This window comes from Protopterus annectens, chromosome 11.part0 (assembly GCF_019279795.1).
Source record: "Protopterus annectens isolate FY-2018-M chromosome 11.part0, PAN1.0, whole genome shotgun sequence".
NCBI lineage: Eukaryota > Metazoa > Chordata > Ceratodontiformes > Protopteridae > Protopterus > Protopterus annectens.
Window position 1 is genome coordinate 874,879,184 of NC_056745.1, and position 16,988 is coordinate 874,896,171.

Below are 16,988 nucleotides of genomic sequence, written 5' to 3' on the forward strand. Positions count from 1 at the left end.
TAAGTGATAACCTGGCAAAATGTAAAGACCCCATAAACCCTGGAACACTGCTGTCTGTGCAGAACTGTTCACAGACGCCCTGTACAAGCATGTTAATAGCTGCATAGATGCAGATGTACCCACCAGGAAGAAGTACAGAACTAATGCAAAAAACAAGCCCCTGTGGAGGAATCACAAAATCAATAGGCTATATAACAGAAGGAAGAAAATGATGGCGACAATTAGAAGGTGCAGCACCCAGGAGGATAAAACCACTGTCATCAAACTAAATAAACAACTCAGAGGACAAATAACATCTACCAAAGCCAAAGTAGAGGTACGGTTGGTGTTCCAGGCCAAGGACAACCACAAAGTATTCCGCAACCACAAAGGCAGTACACAATTGTGTGCAAAGCTCATTGTAAATGAAGCCACCTATACTGAGCCAGAAGATATAGCAAACCTCCTGGATGACAAATTAAGCACCAACCTTACCCCTTTCTCCCCCTCAACCTTCCTTCAGGAAATATCATCAAATATAACTCCCCCTACTATCACTAGGGAACAGTTCCATAAATACATATATATATATATATATATATATATATATATATATATATATACGGGTTATAAGTTTGGAATGTGTTTGATCATATGTTCGTTACATTGAATGTTTACATGTTTACTTAGGAATGTTTTTTCCTCAAAATGATGGTTCATCGCAGGATGTGACATTTGTTTTGCTGGACTGCTACACAAAGGGTGTGGGATTTTTGCTTGTTTACTATGGTTTTGATATCATAAAATTGTTATATATAATTAGCAGGAGTTACAGGGTGTGTAGTGGCACTTGCCACCCCTGCATACAGCATTTTTTTTATTACTTAAGTTTTGAGCATTTATACTCAATGTAGTATATGCTAATTTAGTGAGAGAGATATAGTAAACTTCCAGACACTGGGCCCAACCCAGTTTGGTTTTATCAAGAGCAGATCGTGCCTACTCTACCTGGTGGACTTCTATGAGTAGGTAACCAAAGCAGTGGATGAGGAAAAAATTATTTGCACTGCCTACCTTAACCTGGGCAAGGCATTTGACACAATACCTCACTCAGGCATTGATGACAAATTCAAGCGGTTAGGTACAAACTCCCTGGTGGATAGCTCACAGATAGGACCCAGGAAGTTAGAAATGGGGAGTCCACCTCTACAAAGAGGCCAGTCACAAGTGGAGTCCCTCAGGGATCAGTCCTTGGACCGCTCCTTTTTGCCATTTACTTCTCTGAAGTCAAGGCCAATGTCAGTGGTCTCTGGCTGGCTACATTTGCAGATGATTACAAATTAGGAGCTGTCATTGAATTTCAAACTCACACAAATGTTCTCCAGATGGGGCTGACACAGACAAACAACTGGTGTTACAGCCATGGACTAAAACTAAATGCCAAGAAATGCATAATAGTATCCCTTGGGAAGTCATACACCCCTGGTAAATATCATATTGACAACACATAAAGATGACCCAGTAGTCAGTGACATAGGGACACACATAGATAGTAATCTAGCCTTTGACCATCATGTGTCTACGGTACTGACAAAATCATTCTCTGTTGCCCGACTTATAAACAAAGGTATGACCTCTAAGTCCAAGGAAGTCATTCTTCCATTGTATTCGGTATGCATCTGACCTGTCATTGAGTACGATGCCCCCTTTGGTATGTACCTAACCAGGCATATCCAAAGGTTGGAACATCCACAGAGGTGCCTCATTAAAAGAATACAGGGCATAAGTAAAGTGTCCTATGCAGACTTCCTCAAGACCCTATCCCTGTATTCTGCCTCCTACAGGCTTTTGAGTGGAGATCTATGCCTAGATACAAGGCATTGTCAGACCTCACCCTGATGGACCGCCTGCATATCCACAACAGAAACAGAACCAGAATTAACTATTCTAAAGACTTAAATCTTGCCAGTGATATAAATAGGACCTGCTGGAGAGACAGGTATATATCCCAGAGATTACCAGTCTATGGAACAGGCTCCCCATTCATGTGAAGCAGAGATTCTCCCTAACGCAATTCAAGTGTAACTTGGACAATTGTATGGGAAATTCATCCCTGATTTGGCACCTAAGTCTCTAATGGACACAGGCAGCCTGTAAATGGTTCATCTTCCAGGCCCCTGCTTGTAAAGGTTTCATCTCCCAAATCCCTGCTTACACTAATCAAAGGTATCAGAATGTCATAGATTTGGGATGCATGGTTAGGCGTAAAAAGGGCCTTGTGGTCATTAGCTTAGTAAACACACATGAACCTATGAACATATGGAAATTAATACTAATGGTAGTGTTTGACCAACGCTGCAAGGCTTTCATGAGTGGCCACAGTGTCACCAAATAAATATAAGTACTCTGAAAGGTTAAAATATTCTCTAAATGACTAGCCAAAATGAAAATTTTAAATATATTTAATAATAAATAATAAAAGAACATGAAAATACTAAATATCTATTTACAATAAACATGAGAGTTTCATTCACAGGAAATATTTAAAATAGCAAAGATGGATAAATTCACACAGATACAGAAAAATAGTACTTAACTAATCTTAATATATTTTCCTGACTGATCTAAAGAAGTACTATGCCCTGGCTACTTACTAAAGCAAAGCAAGATGAAGTGAGTGAGTGATCCTTCTTTGTCAGGTTTCAAAAACAGACTGCCCTGAGACTTCTGTCTCATCTGGTATTTATTAAAACATCATTTCAGTGCTGGATTACAGACTGACATCACATGCATCTGGTCATTTGACTTCTAGTTCCCACACTATCCCCTCTACTAGAAACTGAGCCAGAATCTTGCGCACACGTGTTACCATACACACATATAAAGCTTTGCTAAGATGTGTTATAGCAACTGGAAGCTATAAAAACATTTTAAAAACTTCCACCCTTCCAGGGTAGCAATTACTTCATCCCTACGGACAATGCAATAGGATTCCTAATCCTGGTTTTCATAGACATTTTGTCTCTGGCTGCAATCAGAACTGTAAAATACAATCTTGGTATAGCCTAAACCAGCTAATTTAACTTTAGACAATTTTACAAAGTTAGGTGGACTGACATTAACCTCTTATCTACCAGTATCCTCTGTTACCATATATTCATTTCAACAGTTACAAAACAGTCTGACATGCAGGTGTGCTTCTTTTATGTCCAGCAGGGCCCACTATTGGTACATTTTTACCACAAGAAGCTTTACAAATACAATTTCAACACAAGCACCTGTACAAATCAGTTTGATATACAAATGACATATAATTCTTTACAAAACTCCAGCAAGCTATGCTGGGGTATGTTACATGTCCACTGCCCTACTTCTCCTGGCACAGCTGGCAATACATCACATTATCACAGCCTGTTATAATGCCCTTTTTCCTCATAATTCACAGACCATTTTAAACAGTGAATAATGCCAGATAATAGAGTTTTATACTTCTTAGTATATAAGAAAATGCACTGCTACATTAACTTCTCAGTTAGTATAGAGGGCTAAGGTTCCTACATGGTATGGTCTTTTCTGCATAAATGTTGCAGGGTTTGAAAAATTTTTCCCACCTTTTACTTTATCTTTTTTTTTAAGACTTTAAGGTAATATACAGAACTCTTCTTGGTGTCTAATGTTAATGTAGAGAGCTAAAAATGTGGTACATTTGGTTTGAATCTTTTTAAGTGCCTTACAGCATGATCATTTCTGTCTATTGTCTCCTCCCATGTTTTGCATGCTGCAAAATGTTTTTCTATTTTTTAAGTGCCTTTAAGACACAACATGAAGAGTAGCCCTGGTGTCTATTGTTCCCAGCCCCTCAATAGTTCAGGATTTGCTCATTAGTGTAGGGGAGTGTGGATGTGTGGCAGACCCCATCCACATGTACACATTCTCATATTCATGCATTCAGAGATGCAAACACAGACACGCATGTGCGCACAGCCATCCACATGTACACATTCACATATTCATGAATTCAGAGATGCAAACACAGACATGCATGTGCGCACAGCCCTCCTCACCTGATCTCACTCTCACCCATTCATCCCTGCCCATAAACACATGCACACATACACACCCCTACCCTACCTATCCTCTAGCTAAACTCCTACTGCAACCTTAAAGGCAGACACATGTTCACACAGAGATGCACCATTCAGTTTAATACGTACACTCACACATGCAGCCACACACATACACACATGCACACACATAACCCCAACACTACCTGTCAGCTTAATTCATCAACACCTACCTCTAACATGATCGGGAGAACATAAGCTTTTGGCCATATTCATTGAAATGGTTGGCTGATGTAACTATGAATCACTCTGCTGCATAAATGCATTATTACAGACATTTCTGGGGGGGGAGCAAGTGGCTAATTAGCATAGGCCACATCCCCCTGAATGCCTCATTAGCATTTACGGTAGGCTGAGGAGACAGCCCACCATGGTACAGCACCATGGCAGAGCTATCTCTGAAGAGAACTGAAATTTATGTATAGAAATGTGTTTCATTCCTGACTGTAAAAAAATATTCAAGAAGCCTGAAAATCAACAGAATGAAACATCTCTGCATTTGTCAGTGGAACAAGCATTGAAAGTTTATAATACAATTGAGTTTGAAGAGGAAAAAAGAGAGGACACTGCAGTGATGAGACAAAAGTTTCAGAACTGCTGCGATATGAGAAAGAATACGCCCTGTATATATTTATTTAATTATTTCAAGCTTATTCTCACTGCAGCTGCTGACCTTCTGGCCTCTCCCTACATAAAACTTATATGGGTTTCCCATCCAGAGTGTTTCCTACTGAGGGTGAGAGCTGGTCTGAGCAGACTATCATACAGGCAGTGTCTTCAGCAGGTTGTGCTCTGGCTAATTTACCAGAAATGAGGACTTATTTGTTTAGGCCAATCACCTTCCCTGGGTGGTAGGATAATGATGCATATTATTGCAGGGTCCATAACACCCTCCCTAATGCAAATCCACCCACCCCGGCACTGTTACTTGCAGTGTCATTCCTCCTTTGATGAACTGGACATCGAATGGACACAGACTGCCCCCTCAATCCCAGAATGGGCTTGACCATCTTCTCCTACCAGCTCAGTCAAGGACCAGAGCTGCTATTTGATCATGGGACATATAGCCAAGCTTTTATCCACATATGACACCACAGCTAGCTTAATCTCCCATTTATTTTGCAATTTGTTCTTCATGTCAGTCACAGCCCTTAAGGCTAAACAACACACTTAATGCACTTGTAATAGGTGACTCTATTGCCAGACACACTGATGTCCCACTCACCAGGCTGAACAAGAAGGAGGTCACTGTAAGCTGCCTGTCGTGTGCCAGGATCCACCACATAACACAAGCACTCAGGTCACTCCAAAGCAAGTACAAATATGACTCCGTCATTGTCCATGCTGGTGTGAATAACCTGAGATCTACCTCCCTGGACTACATGAAAAAAGACATAGAGGAGCTCTTTGATCATGTAGCCCAGGCCGGTAGGACCCTGACCTTGAGTAGCATCTTACCCTCACCAAGAATGATGCCACAGTATAAAGACAAAATTATCAATTTTAACAATTGGCTAAAGTATTGGTGTCATTCAAAGGGGATCCAGTGTCTGTCAGCCTGGGATGACATGCTCGACAAGCCACATTGTTTCGCTAGGGACGGCTTGCACCTGTCACCCCTGGGTTTTCGAATACTGGCAAAGGCTCTTGCCTCCCCCATAGTGCCTTTTTTAGGCAAGGCTCAAAAGACAAACCCACCTCCATAGACAACACAAAGTAAAAAAAAACTAAGGGTAATGCTGCTCAACGCCAGAAGTCTAAACCTCAAGATGCACGCACTCGAGACTTTCTTCAGTATGGAGAATATCGATAGCTGTGCAGTAACAGAAACCTGGTTCAAGGCTCCCGAGAGCACCCCAGTACTAACAGGTTATACTTCATACCATGCTTTCCAGCCCCAAAACTCGGACCGAACCACAAATGGAGGGGGAGTATCCATATTTATCAAAGATACCCACGCCTCCAGGTTAGTGGCACTGCATGAAGCATCGGAGGCCATCCATGTGCAACTAAAAGTGGGCAAAACTGCCTTTCAGTTTGTAGCCTGCTACAGACCACCCTCCCAAACACAGGAACCTCACTCGGCGTTCCTGAGAACACTGGAGAATATGAAGGTCTCTCCAAACACCATTATATTGGGTGACTTCAACTACCCAAACATTGATTGGGAAAACTACTCAAGCCCAAACACCATCGCCCAATGGTTCCTAGAATTTATAAACTCAAATGCTATGGAACAACTGGTCACCACTCCCACAAGAGGGGAAAACATATCGGATCTAGTCATCACCAACATGGGGTCTCTATGTTCCACACCAGAGGTATACCCCTCATTGGTAAGATCAGACCATAAACTAATCTCACTGGACATCCATATTCCATCCCCACCCCTAGCCAAGGAAACCACGGTGAAGAACTTCTCAATAGCAAACTTCACACTTCTCAAAACTGAGGTGGAATCCTTCAAAGCCCCCGGGCCAGTAGAAATTACGGCCCAAAATCCTTTACAAAAGCATTCTATGGACACCTACAGGAATGCATGGAGCATGCTATCCCAAATAAAACCAAGACTCACTCCTCCAAAGGCAGGAGACCTGTCTGGTGGACCCCAGCCATAAATAAGCTATACAACAGAAGGAGAAAGCTACTACATGATAGAGCAAAATCCCAAAAAGGGAAGGCATCTCTGATCAGTACTAGCAAGAAACTATGATCCCTCATAAAATCATCTAAGGCCAGCTTCGAAAGAAAAATTGCACAAGACACTAAAGACAATCACAAGGCCTTCTTTAGTTATGTCAGAAACCTGGGAGGCAACTCCCAGATATGCTCTGAGTTAGTGCAAAATGACAAAAAATACACTGAACCCACAGACATTGCCAACATCCTGGCAGAAAGGTTCAGTGCAAACTACCCCTTCCCCAAAAGAGCAAATGTCTATCCCAACAGAGTGTAGCCTTCCTGAGATCACAGATGCACAGGTGAGAGCTGCCCTCTCCAAAGCAAAAAACACAGCATCAATGGGACCAGATGGTGTCCCAGGCTGCGTCTTACATGAGCTCCAAGAAGAACTAAACCCTCATATAAAGTCACTGTTCAATCTCAGCCTTACTACAGGATATGTACCCAAGGAATGGCATACAGCAACAGTGGTCCCACTTCACAAAGGTGGTGCCACAACAGACCCCGGAAACTATCGCCCTATAAGCCTGACTAGCGTGGTCTGCAAAGCTATGGAGCGTATCATCATGGAAACCATAAACAAAGACATTGGGAACCTCCAGACACTGGATCCTACCCAATTCGGCTTTGTTAAGGGCAGATCTTGCCTCCTGAACCTGGTCGACTTCTTTGAAACAGTTACCAAAGCCATAGATGAAGGGAAGGTAGTCCACACAGCCTACATGGACCTCACAAAAGCCTTTGACACAATACCCCATTTGGGCATCATAAATAAGCTCACCAGCTTAAATATCAAACCCTATATCACAAGATGGGTTGCAAACTGGCTCAGGGATAGAACCCACATGGTCAGAATAGCAGGTGCCATGTCAGACTCTAAACCAGTTACAAGTGGCGTCCCACAAGGCACAGTCCTGGGACCTCTCTTGTTCGGTATATATTTCTCCGAGGTACAGGCTAACACGGGTGGACTATGGCTGACTAAGTTCGCAGATGATTGCAAATTGGGTGCCATAATTGACTCTCCGGCTGACACAAGCTTCCTCCAAAAGGGTCTCACAGAGATGGATAACTGGTGCCAGAGCCATGGCCTAAAGCTAAATGCCAAAAAGTGCGTAGTCATCCCCTTTGGGAAAAACAAAGTGCCCACAAATTACCACATAGGTGGTAATCCTTTAAGTACTGAAGAAGTAATTAGGGACTTGGGGACCCAAGTAGATAGCAATCTCTCCTTTGACAATCACGTTGCCAAAGTGGTTAGAAAGACCTTCTATACAGCCCACCTTATTACGAAAGAGTTTACATCTAGATCAAGAAAGGTTATTGTGCCCCTCTACTCATCACTTATCAGGCCCATAATTGAATACAATGCCGACACCTGCAGCAACTGGAAAGACCCCAAAAGTACCTCACCAAGAGGATCAAGGGGCTCAAACAGATGCCCTATGCAGTTCGGCTAAAGAAACTCCAGCTCTACTCAACTGCGTACCGCCTACTCAGGGGCGATCTGTGTCTGATGTATAAAGCCATGTCCAACCCAGAATTAATGGACATGCTTCACCTCAAGAAATCCAAATCCCTTAGAGCTACACGCTCCAGGGACTTGAACCTCAGCACAGAAATAAATAGGATATGCTGGAGGGACAGATTCATATCCCAGAGGCTCCCCTCACTCTGGAACAAAATCCCAATCCATGTTAGGCAGAGCCCCTCACTGACCCTCTTCAAGAGAAATCTTGACGAGTGGATGGGAGATCGTAAGTTTACCCCTGGGATCTCTTCTGTGTCCCTGCTTGACAGAGGTACAGTAAACTAACCTTAAAAGGGCTACCTTCTGTGACCTACTACATAGAGGCACAGTCAACTAATTTAAAAGGGTGGCGAAAGCCAAACACACTCTGGCTAGGCTTATAAATGCCCTAGGGCAGATAGCCTAGTATCAACCTATGAAACTATGAACCTATGAGTGGACAGGGTCACCATAAGTCTAAATTAAAGAAATGGACCAAAGTTTGTGAATTTAATGAGTTGTATGATTCAGTAATGTCAGTCAGAATTGTGTGGCAATACAATTAATAAAAAAATGCTCAGATTACTTAGACAATCAGAGTTCATTTTAAATTGAGTGAATTATGTGTGCAAATCATGTGAAATTTCCTCATCACAATTAGAACATCAAATAAATCTTCTAACATTTTATTGGCCTGTGAGATGGATAAAGTAAAAATGTATTATAACAAAGTAAAGATGTCTATAAAAATGTGAATTGCAAAGAAAGCATAACACAAAGGAAGACTCTTGCAACAGATATTGCTATGACAATGATAAAAATAAATGCCCTGTTGTAAATGACCACGTGTCTACTTCAAAAGACTGAAAAAAACAAAAGACTGAATCCCAAAATACTGAAAACTCAAAATATTGAAGGATTGAATTTGCCCCTTCTCCACTGTCGTGCAATTTTGGAGTTTGTATATATATAATTAGCAGGGGGTGTGGGGAGGCAGGGAGGCTTGCCCCCTGCATTAAAAATGTTTTCAGTTACGTTTTCAGTATTTTGGGATTCAGTCTTTTGGTCTGTCAGTCGTCTGAAGTAGACCCGTGACCATATATGCCAGGAGTGAGTAAAGAGTGAATGGTGTTCAAGCTAAAACAACACAATGAGCACCTAAGTTGGAAATCCAGAGAAAAAAGACCAAAGTCCATAAATAAGCATGTCACTGTCACACAGTGTAATGTAAGGTCTCCTCAAACAATCAAGGTACTGGGTCAGGAAGAGACCAATCTGAAGCAGTCATTATGTATACAGATTATTTATCTGAGCACCATGTAAGCCAGAGGTTTAAAAAGTTCTTACATACAAATATAGGAAAAGGAAATAGAATACTAATTTCCTGAAACCTGATGCAGGGATCTTTTTTCCATAATGGCATGTCTGGCTTGTCAAATGCTTGGTATAGTGATGAGAATAACAGTGGGAATCCACAGTTACACTGCAAGCCTGCAAATAGTTAGTCTTCCAGCTCTGTTGGTATATAGAGATAAATCCCTGACTATAACCCATGTGACCTCAGTATGGTTAGTGACTTGGGCAATGAAGGAGCAGCCATGGGGGATGGATAATGAAGCTATGACTGCTCTGCTGTGTTCTCTAAGGAGGGGGATAGTGGGGAAGTTGTCCAGGCACACTCTCCATGTTGGAATACCTGATGGAGTCCAAATATAACTTAAGGATTCTATCTTAAGGGGTGCAAGGCAATAAATGTAATCATCACATATGAGGACATGGCATATTTCGCAAAGACCAACTGCATGCTAACAGCTGGACGCTTACAGAAGTGCACAAAGAGGAATGAAGAACCCAGGAGGAAAATGCCAGTCCCCAGCATGGAGGTCACCAGCACACATCTGACTCACTCATCTCTTCCCAAAGGAATGAATAGACCAATGGCTCTTGCACTAAGAGAATGAATGGATCGATGAAGTGGGCAGAGGAGATGGCCCAATGGTCATTAGCGAACTGGTGAAAAATAATACAAAAAATTATAGAAAATTCTCAGTATGATGATTTACTTAGAGAGTATGAAAACTATTTACTGGTTTGGGCTGTTTTCCCTGAGTTTACTAAATTCAGATTGATTCTATAGTGCTACCAACACTGCATGATCTAAGGAACGTTCCAGAAGCTTTGCAGGCTACACCTGAGAAATAGTTAAATTACATGAATAAAATAGGATATGATTATGAAACAGCTTGTACAAAAAGCTAGAGGCTGAATGGATCAACAGATGTTTTGAAGCTAGATGAAATTCTCAATGAAGCTACAAAAGAGAACATTATCTGCATTGTATATAAGAAGTGGTACCTGCAATGCCAGCAACAAAGTAATTTACAGAGTTTGATATGAATCAATGATTTTGGCAAATAAGGTTTGATGAGAGAAGAGCAAACTATATACTTTTAATTCAATCTGCCTGATAGTTACGTTATTCTGTATATCACTTTTCTTCAAGTCAACAGACAGTAGACTTCTCCTATATTTTGGTCAAAGAAATATATATATCACCTTTAACATATGTCTTAATAATTGAATGTATACTCAAAAATGTTTCTCTTGATGTATGTGCATGGACCATAGCAGGCAATCCACTTACAGATCTGCTTGCTGGGGTGCACTGGTTAGGCTCCTCAGTTGTCACCTCCACTGCCTGCCTCACAATAACATGACATTATGAACATATAAGCCCATAAATGGGGCTGTTAGTACATGCAAACACCAAAGGTGTAATTATGTGCATGTGGATTATGCTGCAGTTTGTGACAGTCATGATACATTGGTAAGAAGTCACATAAGCTGTCACAAATAATTATATAAGTACCAAATGGCTCATGACTAAAATCATCACCAATGTTATATACAGATTCACAACTATGCTGTAAAAAAACTTCTACTTTTTGTTGCCAACAGTGTGACATTTCTACTTTTTGTGATTGACAGTGTGGCACTTGATCAGACAGGCAATGACGCATCGCGTTTACTGATAGTCGAAATTAAATGCATTTCAGCAACTGATTTGTATGATTCATAGGTTCTTACTAGGATAACGGCCCTTGTGGGCCATTTTACGCATAGCCATTTACCACATGTGAGTATCAAACCCTGCGCCTTGAGTCTGTAAGGTAAACACCTTAGCCATTAAGCCAACCTCCCAACCCTGTTCAGTTAACATAAGGAGAAATTTGAAGCTTAGAGCCACAGTACTTTAATACCAAATATTTGGAACATAATTTTACATCTTATTCATGACTTCATTTTAATAAAACATTTTGTTTTTGCTGGATCGGTTGATTACAGATACGTAAGTTCATGAATTGAGTATAAACACTGACTAGTTTTAAATAATTTTATTCTGAAGAAATCGTATTACTGTGGCAGAGCAAGAGTACTAAACCTTTTATAAAATATCATTTCCTGGATTTCTATTATTAGTTGGTGTTTAATCTGTATTGTACTTGCAGATTATTTGTACCTGTTTTATATTTTCCATACATTCTGATACACATATACTACTCTTCTTAAGTTTAGATCAGTATCAGCCTTGTGTACTTCCTCCCGAGTTTCACTAAGCTCATGCACAAGTTGTGAAACGTTCCAGTACCTCAGAGAAGACTTGTGTTTTTATTTGTCATGCCAGATGTTTTTATTTTGAAACATAGCTCAAAGCTGGCCCAAACAGAAAGTTATAAATAAGAGATGGTATATAAAATTAAAAAATGACTTAGTGTTTGCCAAAAAAGCTGGCATTAGTCAAATCAGTTGTTGTAAAAGTAAATACTACTTTAAGTGTATAATGTTGTTTATACCATAGTAACTATTAGGAAGGCATAAATCTGAGAAACAGTGTTGGAAATATTTGAGTAAAGCCACAGACTGTTTCATGTTTGATTAAATTGTACTGGTTTACACCTATCACTCTACCACTTAATTGCATAATAGGATTATAATTACAGTTTTTATGAATGTGGATATTCTGGGTATTTCTAAGAGTTTGATTAAGCATTAAAGATATGAAATAAGTGAATTAAGCTGTGGATGTTAAATATGAAGAGTGTCTTCTTATTTATAAATGGTAACACTAATGGAATTCACCTGGACAAGACAGACATTATTTTTTTGTTAACTTTATTAATGTTTTTTTAACACTTTACTTGAGCTGATAATAAGATGGCAACTGTGTAAGTCAGATAGTGTGAAACTCCCAAATTATTTTGGAGCACACAGTTTCGCATAGGATAGCAATCATTTTGAATGTGTTAAATGGGGTACAGTGACAAGACTGTGTGATGCAGAGTTTAATTCTAGAATAGATTACTTAATCTAATTATTAATATTTCAGATAACAGAAATTTTCATGGCAGACCACCTTTGTCAGATCACTGCAAATGCAGTGACAATACTGCAGTATATTATGATAACAGTAAATTGGATTGCTCCAGGAAAGATTTATGCCCAACTAATTTGATTTACAGGCTACACCATCTATGTTTAAGGGACGTAAAAATGTATAATCATCAAATAAAGAGAAAATAATTAATTTGGATAGGTTCAACACACGGTTAGGGGGATAGCAGATAAACTTGTCTTGCATCATTTTCAGTATAAATTAGTTCAGACAAATAATCAAAGAAATTTGGGTACTATGTCTAAGGTACAAAACATTGGTGTTGTTTCTGAGTTTTGACAGGAAACCAAATGAATCCATAATTTTGAAAAGAAAAGTGCTTGCTTTAGCAGCACATATACTAAAACTGGAACAATATGGATAAGATTAACATGGCCCCTTCTTTAGAATGACACACAACTTTGTGAAGCATTTTGTATTTCAGTTTGAGGTTGGTAAAGTGTTTAAGGTATCTACCTCTTAGACACAAAGCACAGGGTTTGATTCTCACCTTTGAAAGGAACTTGCTAGGGCTAAAATGATTTACAAGGGCAGTTAGTCTAGAACTTATCTATAAACCTACAAAAAAGGTAATCAGCTCAGTTAAAAGCTTTGGACTCATCTTTTGACAGGGTAAAAATATAGGATTGTCCATAGTCTACTATTTTTTGAGCAGACAAAAAATATTGGTATGTAGAAATAATGTCAGACAAGTCAGTATTCAAACAATTTGCTACAGTGTTATTGCAATTTAAAATGATTAGGCACTATATTTTAAATTTAAAGAATCTTAAAAATTCATATTTGTCTTTATAATCAATACAAATTTAGGTTGATGTCTGAAATGCTATGGGACAGGATAAAACTGTAATTTTTGAAAGACCTTTGCTTAGATTGTCTGAGATTTTTTTTTTACAGGTTTCTGCAGAAATTATCTGGACCAGTTGGGTATAATTATTTTTACGAATAGTTTAATGAATTGTATCTGTTAAAACAAGAAGTTCACTACTTTGGGTTTTATATAAGGGTTGGTAAGAGCATTGAGATAAATGCCAATGTCCTATTTAGCTCCTGTCGGATATACAAAATGAAAACATCTCTATAAAGTTCACTTAATATTGAGTTGTTTTTTTTTGTATTTTAATAATGTTAGGTAATGATTTATAAAATAGTTTTGCCCATTTTGACATAGTATATAAGAATTCATCTAGAGCATGGGGAAATTCTGACTGAACTCCAAGATATAAAAAAAAAAAAAAAAAAAAAAAAGAAAGAAAAATGAAGACAATGAAAATACAGTCTGTTTGAGAAATTTTAACAACCCCAAATCTGACTGAATGCCAAATAAATGCACCCAAATGTGAACATACTATGTAAATCATAACAAGATGGACACGCAGTGCAACATCCAGCTAAGAATGACAATATATTAAATATTATGCTGACAAACCTAGGAACTATATATTCCCATTCATTCTTGTATCATCTGTAATTAAGATACAGCTTAATATTATCATCTTTAATCTATAAGTAAAATCAAAATAAGCAAAAAAAAAATCATCTTTTCTATGATTTACAAATGGCAACTATGATGCAATAAATTACACACTTATAAAAAATAACTTGAGATAATATCCTCAGTGACTCAAATATGTCTTTTCAGGATAATGTGAATGATTAATATAACATTATCTGCTCCTATATTTGTAAACAGATACCTGCAAAATGCAAATGTGCAAGTAAATTCAATAAAAATCCTTTGTGGAATCACAGACATAAGATGTTCTAAAGAATTTAACTTTCAGAAATAAAGAATTTAACTTTCAGAAATTACTCTAATCACACAAAAACAATTCAAGAAACTTAATTTTCTAATTGTTTCTTCCAGATCTAACTGGTATCATAATTTTGTCTCTGAGAATGAAAGCAAAAATGAGGTGTGCATCAGTCAGAAAGATAAAAGAAAAACATGTGAATGCAGCATCTTATCAACAATGATGTGATCATACTTCCATAGGAACTTGCATCAAAATTTTGTGAAAACTTTGAAATAAGCAAATAAAAAATGTCAAATTTGTATAGGTACAAGGAGAAATAGCCGTTATATAACTACAGACACAAAAGTTGCTGCCACAGGTATAACTAAACGTTCAAATCCTGTGGGTCTATTTCACAGAATCAGAAAAATCTACTAAACCTCCATCAGCCATGTTACAATGTTAGCATCTAGGTACATCCCTGCCCTATAGTGACAGGCCGTAGTGGTACCAAAAATCACAAAAAATAGAAAGTCTGCATACGGATACAAGCAATTTCAGATACATTAACCTGAACAACATTGTATGTTAAATTTTACGGAGAGTCAGAATGGAGCCAACAAAACAGTAGTAGTTGTTTGTTAATTAGTAATCTTGCCATTTGATTTGTGTTGCATTCTCAGAAGATTTTCACTAGCATTTATTGGAAGGCTGAAAATTCATACTACTTATCTTAACTTTGCTGTAAGGACCTATTATGTATAAGGTTAGCAACTGTGTCTTATAATGCTTAGTAGTACAGCCACTTTGTTTGGGACTATTCTTCTCAGATATAAAAGTGAGAAAGGGACTGTTTATTTTTGCTTTTGTTTACCATTTTTTCTGATTGGGTTTATTGGTATATTGGTTTAATATGAAATAATGGCAATTCCTACAGTGTAAAATATACTCATGCTTTAGTAGACATTGAACATTGGGCATATGAAGAGGTATATTAATGGGTTTGTCAATTACATAACAGGACACATGTTTAGTGCTTAGAAATGGAGGTGAGGGAAGAAAGGTATAACTGAAAATGTTAGTATTGTAGTTAAGAGGTGGGGAATAAAGCAGTTTCATAGATACTGTTTTATACATACATATATATATATATATATATGTATATATATATATATATATATATATATATATATATATATATATATATATACTGTACATATACATTATAAGGTATATATATTAGAAGTATACAGGTGGGGGTGAGCATACCAAACTGTAAACTGAGTAACTTAATTACTTCAATAAACAAAGTGAAACCTCTCCAGGATAGTCTTCAAAAATATACATTTGGTAATTGGTGTGTAGTTATGATCTCATATTTAACTTTAGTAAATGTAGCACCATGATTTACATTGTAATTATAAAATATTCAAATCATAAAAGATTACATCATCACTGGAAAATTTACGGACAATAATATAAAAAAATTACTTTTATTATTTAGTTAAAATCAGTAAACTGCCACTGTGGTCTTTTTTGTCTTCTAGGTTAAACAAGACAAAATAAAAGCCATGAATATGTACCCCAGGATTCAACAAACTGCATGTAGGCTCTGCTCAAAGCCTACACAGAGTTTACATGTGTGTGTGGTGGTACACAGTGAGCAGCAACCCGAACAACCACATGATGCATATTATTGCTGCGCGCAGCATCTAAGCGAGGTTTCACGGCTGGCAACAGTGTTGCTAGCCAGAAAATGTGTAAGCGAATACAGATAGCAATTCTGTTGAAAGAAGAGCACCTATGGTCTGTGGTTTTGCATGGAATGCCACAATGACTACCACTTCACAGACAGATCTCAGTCTGTTAGTACAACACATCTGCACACAGGCCAACATAATGTGTGGACAATTAACCAGAAATAGGGACATATTTGACATAGATGTTACATACAAATGTGGTAAAATGAAACTCAAACACACCTCTCAAACTCTTAGAGCAAAAATTTGGCCAAAGACAAAAATAATGGGGGGCAAAGGGCAAAAAATAGAGAGAGAGATTCTAATATTGCTCCTACAAACCTAGAAAGTAGATAAAACATTAGATTTTACAGTAGCTTGAATTTTCTGAAAAGCATGAAGCTTGAAACACAAATGTCTATCAAGGAAGGAAACAATCTTAGGATTTGCCAGAAAATCAAAATGTTATGAGGAAAAGATCAAAAATATGAGACAAAAACTGGACATTCTGCACAAATCAGGACAGTTGAAAGGTATGAACTCAAATGTATGTAATACTGAGTCGCATAAGTCCTGACATCATCCCAGAAATATGGCAGAAAGCCAGAAATTTGATAAGGAAAACATCTGGACATCCTAGGAATATCTGGACAGTTGAGAGGTATGAATGTGATGTATATGGTCCAAACACAGTACAGGACAGTGTATCTACAGTGCACAGTATTATGATATCCCATTTGTGGCATTCTGTACACAAGCTGTGGA

General features: G+C 38.3%; 1 protein-coding gene and 1 non-coding gene across 3 annotated transcripts in view; one reads left to right on the forward strand and one right to left on the reverse strand.

Moving 5' to 3' along the window:
• TAFA2 (TAFA chemokine like family member 2) overlaps positions 1-16,988 on the reverse strand; it is a 2,885,489-nt gene that overhangs the window by 958,928 nt on the left and 1,909,573 nt on the right. The window lies entirely within an intron of this gene.
• Positions 13,065-13,171, forward strand: LOC122816017. Its single transcript, XR_006367028.1, has one exon. It is a non-coding gene; the product is annotated as a U6 spliceosomal RNA (small nuclear RNA).